The following is a 6597-nucleotide window of genomic DNA, read 5'->3' on the forward strand; positions in this document are numbered from 1 at the left end:
CTCTGTGAAACAGCTTTGGAAAAAGACATTTAGTATGTCGGCCTTTAGTCTGTCATCCTCTGTTTCAGTACCATTTTGGTCACAGAGTGTCTGGACATTTTGTTTTGAGCCACCTACCGCTTTGATGGTTCAAATGGCTCTGAGCACTATGGGACTCAACTGCTGAGGTCATTAGTCCCCTAGAACTTAGAACTAGTTAAACCTAACTAACCTAAGGACATCACAAACATCCATGCCCGAGGCAGGATTCGAACCTGCGACCGTAGCGGTCTTGCGGTTCCAGACTGCAGCGCCTTTAGCCGCATGGCCACTTCGGCAGGCCCTACCGCTTTGGCATAAGACCAAAATTTCTTAGGATTTTCTGCCAAGTCAGTACATAGAACTTTACTTTCGAATTCATTGAACGCCTCTCGCATAGCCCTCCTCACACTACATTTCGCTTGGCGTAATTTTTGTTTGTCTGCAAGGCTTTGGCTATGTTTATGTTTGCTGTGAAGTTCCCTTTGCCTGCACAGCAGTTTTCTAACTGGGTTGTTGTACTACCGTGGCTCTTTTCCATCTCTTACGATCTTGCTTGGCACATACTCATCTAACGCATATTGTACGATGGTTTTGAACTTTGTCCACTGATCCTCAACACTAACTGTACTTGAGACAAAACTTTTGTGTTGAGCCGTCAGGTACTCTGTAATCTGCCTTTTGTCACTTTTGCTAAACAGAAAAATCTTCCTACCTTTTTTAATATTTCTATTTTCGGCTGAAATCATCGATGCAGTAACCGCTTTATGATCGCTGATTCCCTGTTCTGCGTTAACTGTTTCAAATAGTTCGGGTCTGTTTGTCACCAGAAGGTGTAATATGTTATCGCCACGAGTCGGTTCTCTGTTTAACTGCTCAAGGTAGTTTTCAGATAAAGCACTTAAAAAATTTTCACTGGATTCTTTGTCCCTACCACCCGTTATGAACGTTTGAGTCTCCCAGTCTATATCCGGCAAATTAAAATCTCCACCCAGAACTATAACATGGTGGGGAAATCTACTCGAAATATTATCCAATTTTCCAGCTCTCCCGTGCGATTAAACGAATCATGGATTTCCTTGGTGCACAATACTCAACTTGCGAGTAGTTTCTCATGATGAAGTGGTTTACATTATAGCTGTTTTCCCGTTGTCTAGCACACAAAGAGAGGAGGTTTGTACAGGGATGTACAGATTTGATAGAGGGAGTTGTCGTATTTGAGGGATCGTGGTTTCGCCTCCGTGTCATACAGAGTAGCTCTGCGTGGCACGTGGCTATGATAACATCAGCGCTTTCGGTATTTTGGGCGTCTCAGTGAGGGTCGCATATGTGACGGTGTAAGCACCATGTGCTTATCTCTGGCTATACGGGAGTTTTTCACAAATTTGTAATTTCTCATTCACTTCATCTCCTCTCTCTCTCTCTCTCTCTATGCCCATTGCCAAGGTTGCCTTTTTATCAAAGGCGCCTGGCCCATGGCCCATTTAGCTTACAGTGTAAGATGAGGAATCATTTACAAACTTGATCTAGATAACACGGGTGTTGCACAGGTTATCTAACACCTTGAGAGAAGTCGTAGCATAAAAATCTGTGAGGTATTTGAAGGTAAAATGCTGCAACAAAATCTGCTGGAAGTTTAGACAATAAGCTGTCATAGGACACAGTAGCTGGGTGGACAGATATGGTGTGACACTTCAAATAGGTCTGACTAAGAGTGATCGCAATGGACATCTCTTTGAACTGGAAATTGGTCTCGTGACATTCTGGTCTCGTTACACATATGAAGTGAAAACAGAAAAACTGACCCACAATTCATTTTCATGTTTCATATCGCTGCCTGCTGGGTTCTATAACTAACCACAATTCAAAAAACCTATTGAACTGTGTCAGCAAGGAAAATAATGTCAATGTAACTACTTGGTAGGGACACCCGAGTATCGCCTATCTATGGACTGTAAAATACGAGTATTTTCATAGATTTATTATCATCACTGTCTCTGTAAATGATTTCAGAGTATGGGGGCTTAGAGCGAGATCTGATTATCGAATCATTCGTTTTCTCTTTCGAAACGTCATGAGGGCTCTAAGCGCATTTGAGATCTTCATACGATTTTTCTGTAGATGTTCCAACGTAATTATTTTCCTGTAAATAATCTTAGCTGTATGATGAAACACTCATTACACGTAACTGATTCCAATTCTGGCCACCAGGTGCAAATCTGGCGCTGTGAATGCAGGAAAGAAGTATAAAAATATTTCCATTTATAATTGATTACAAACGGGACGCGGGCAGAAAAGGTCAAACAACTGAGAAAGGCACACTGTTGATTTTATTGTTAACCGCCGCATAGACAGTTTGTTCAATATGAACACCGAAGACGTCGACGAGATGTTGTACAGTGCCAGATTTGCACCCGGCGGCCAAAATTGGAACTAAATTTTTTCCCGCGGAAATCGGTTCCGCATCAATGCATTAGCATGTCTACCAAGTTTCGTTACCATACAGCCCACACTGGACCTCCGTGAGTAGCTGCACTTTAATTATAACCACCCAGTACAATTCTTACATGCTCTTCCATTTCGCATCACTTTTCAGTGTTAAGCCTAGTGATTGTGTCAATTAACAGACTACTATTGCTGTGTTTAAACATTACAGGTTTGTTTTTCCTACTCACCTGCGTTAGCAAATGTTTTTCTACATTTAGAGCTAGCTGCCATTCATCACACCAACTGGAAATATTGCGTAAGTAATTTTGTATCTTCCTACAGACAATCAATGGCGGCTTCCCGTACACCACAGTGCCGAACGGAGTGGCCGCGCGGTTTCAGGGGCCATGTCACGGATTGCGTGGCGCCTCTCGCCGCAGGTTCGAGTCCTCCCTCGGGCATGAGTGTGTGTGTTGTTCTTAGCATAAGTTAGTTTATGATAATTTAATTAGTGTGTAAGTCTAGGGACTGATGACCTCAGCAGTTTGGTCCCTTAGGAATTCACACACAACTGAACATTTTTTTCTACACTACAGCATCATCAGCAAACAACCACAGATTGCTGCTCACCCCGTCCATACAGAGAATAACAACGTTCCTGTCACACTTTTCTAGGGCACTCCTGGCGATATCTTGGTTTCTGATGAACACTCGCCATCGATGACAGCATACTGGGTTCAACTACTTAAGAAGTGTACGAGCCACTCAAATACTTGGAACCCCATTCCGTATGCTCGTACCTTCGTTAATAGTCTGCAGTGGAACAGCATATGAAACGCTTTGCGAAAATCTAGGAATCTGCCTTCATCCAATGGTTCGTAGTATATCACGTGAGTAAAGGTCAAGCTGAGTTTTCGCACGAGCGATGCTTTCTAAAACCGTGCTGACTTGTGGACAGAAGCTTTTCCGTCTCAAAGAAATTTGTTGTATTCGAACTGAGGATATGTTTAAGAATTTCGCAGCAAATCTATGGTAAGGAATTGGTCCGTAATTTTGGGGGTCCATCCTTTTACCTTTCTTACACTCCTGGAAATTGAAATAAGAACACCGTGAATTCATTGTCCCAGGAAGGGGAAACTTCATTGACACATTCCTGGGGTCAGATACATCACATGATCACACTGACAGAACCACAGGCACATAGACACAGGCAACAGAGCATGCACAATGTCGGCACTAGTACAGTGTATATCCACCTTTCGCAGCAATGCAGGCTGCTATTCTCCCATGGAGACGATCGTAGAGATGCTGGATGTAGTCCTGTGGAACGGCTTGCCATGCCATTTCCACCTGGCGCCTCAGTTGGACCAGCGTTCGTGCTGGACGTGCAGACCGCGTGAGACGACGCTTCATCCAGTCCCAAACATGCTCAATGGGGGACAGATCCGGAGATATTGCTGGCCAGGGTAGTTGACTTACACCTTCTAGAGCACGTTGGGTGGCACGGGATACATGCGGACGTGCATTGTCCTGTTGGAACAGCAAGTTCCCTTGCCGGTCTAGGAATGGTAGAACGATGGGTTCGATGACGGTTTGGATGTACCGTGCACTATTCAGTGTCCCCTCGACGATAACCAGTGGTGTACGGCCAGTGTAGGAGATCGCTCCCCACACCATGATGCCGGGTGTTGGCCCTGTGTGCCTCGGTCGTATGCAGTCCTGATTGTGGTGCTCACCTGCACGGCGCCAAACACGCATACGACCATCATTGGCACCAAGGCAGAAGCGACTCTCATCGCTGAAGACGACACGTCTCCATTCGTCCCTCCATTCACGCCTGTCGTGACACCACTGGAGGCGGGCTGCACGATGTTGGGGCGTGAGCGGAAGACGGCCTAACGGTGTGCGGGACCGTAGCCCAGCTTCATGGAGACGGTTGCGAATGGTCCTCGCCGATACCCCAGGAGCAACAGTGTCCCTAATTTGCTGGGAAGTGGCGGTGCGGTCCCCTACGGCACTGCGTAGGATCCTACGGTCTTGGCGTGCATCCGTGCGTCGCTGCGGTCCGGTCCCAGGTCGACGGGCACGTCCACCTTCCGCCGACCACTGGCGACAACATCGATGTACTGTGGAGACCTCACGCCCCACGTGTTGAGCAATTCGGCGGTACGTCCACCCGGCCTCCCGCATGCCCACTATACGCCCTCGCTCAATGTCCGTCAACTGCACATACGGTTCACGTCCACGCTGTCGCGGCATGCTACCGGTGTTAAAGACTGCAATGGAGCTCCGTATGCCACGGCAAACTGGCTGACACTGACGGCGGCGGTGCACAAATGCTGCGCAGCTAGCGCCATTCGACGGCCAACACCGCGGTTCCTGGTGTGTCCGGTGTGCCGTGCGTGTGATCATTGCTTGTACAGCCCTCTCGCAGCGTCCGGAGCAAGTATGGTGGGTCTGACACACCGGTGTCAATGTGTTCTTTTTTCCATTTCCAGAAGTGTATATACAGGAGTCACATGCACTTCTTTCCAGTCGCTTGAGAATTGGGATTTCATCCGGGCCTGACGTCTTATCTGTTTTCAAATCTTTCAGTTGTTTCTCTGCTTCAGGTATGTCTATTACTATGTTCACCATACGGGAATCTGTGTTATGGTCAACCGACGGTGTGTTTCCATGAACCTGCTGCGTAAACGATTTCTTAAAAGCGGAATTTAAAACTTCAGCTTTCCTTTTGCTATCCTCTATTGCCACACGAGACTGGTCGACAAGTGACTGGATAGATGTCTTTAACTCGCTTAGCGACTATTCGAAGGACCAGAATTTTCTCGGGTTCTCGGCAAGATCTTTTGCTAAGGTGCGACGCTAGTAGTTGCATGCATCGCGCATCGATCTTTTTACAAGAATCTCTGCTAAATTTTATCTTTCGTCATCTACGCGTTCTGTTGCACCGAGGATGCAACAGTATTTGTTTCCTCAGCATTTTCCAAATTCTACTATTAAACCGGGGTGAGTCTTTCCCGTTCTTAATCTACTTAGTCGGCACACAGTCAACCGGTAGGTGATCTAGCGGTGCAAAGGCACCATGTTGTCTGTATATGGCTCCCCGTTCAGGTGGATGTCTGCAGCTACTGGAGAAGAAGTCCTTGCAAAGAGACTGAATGCTTCATCTAGCACTGCAGTGGCCTTCGCCTCGATGTTAACAGCTGATGAAGACAGTGGTGTCCGACATCATATACACACCCTGATACGGTTGTCTACAGAGGATATCAGCGAGTATGTGAGAACATCTGAGAGTGATGGTCTGATTTGAGGAAGGGAGTTACGAGAGCCAGCTGGCTACTATTTTTCCCACAGCAACACTCCTATTCTGGAAGGGACAACAGGCTGAAGTGGCCGGGTGGTACTACTGCGTGGCGATGACTTCCTCTAGTAGTAGTAGTAGTAGTAGTAGTAGCTTCATTCATCCGTAGATCTCTTTTCACAAGGATATAGGACGTGTCAAAGTATTTACATGTTAAGACCAATTTAAAATAAGCTAATTCGTATACACATATATTTACAGACTTCTAGTTAGAGACAATCATTAGATTTTACTCCTGGTATACAATACTTTTTTTACAAATAACTTATTAAATAACGTAATGCCACAATGTTCACTCATATCTCACTATCAGTCACTGCACACGCTATACACACATTGTTCCATAACACTTCACTCACTACACACACACACACACACACACACACACACACACTGGTGATCTCTGGGCCATAATTAGTGAAATGTTGAGCTCAGAAAGAGGAAGAGGTGTTAATATTGTGCTATGCATAGCTTGAGGGGAGAGTGTTTCTAGAAAGGAAAAAAGAAGGAGAAAAACATAAAGTGAAAGTGTCATGTGGAATGTTGGATGTTTTATAATCATTATTATTATTATTTATTTGTATAACATTTTTATTAAACCCCTACACTGTTTTATCTAAGTAATGCTTCAATGTAAAAAATGTATTGCATAACACGTACTTTCTAGCTGGCTTTTTAAATAAGTGTGTTTTAGCAATTTCTTTAATCTCTTTTGGTAATTTATTGTACAGTTTTATTCCTTGGTAGAAAAGGCTATTTATTTTTTCTTGGTAACTGTAAGTTCAGTC

The sequence above is a fragment of the Schistocerca americana genome, chromosome X (assembly GCF_021461395.2).
Source record: "Schistocerca americana isolate TAMUIC-IGC-003095 chromosome X, iqSchAmer2.1, whole genome shotgun sequence".
NCBI classification, from domain to species: Eukaryota; Metazoa; Arthropoda; class Insecta; order Orthoptera; family Acrididae; genus Schistocerca; species Schistocerca americana.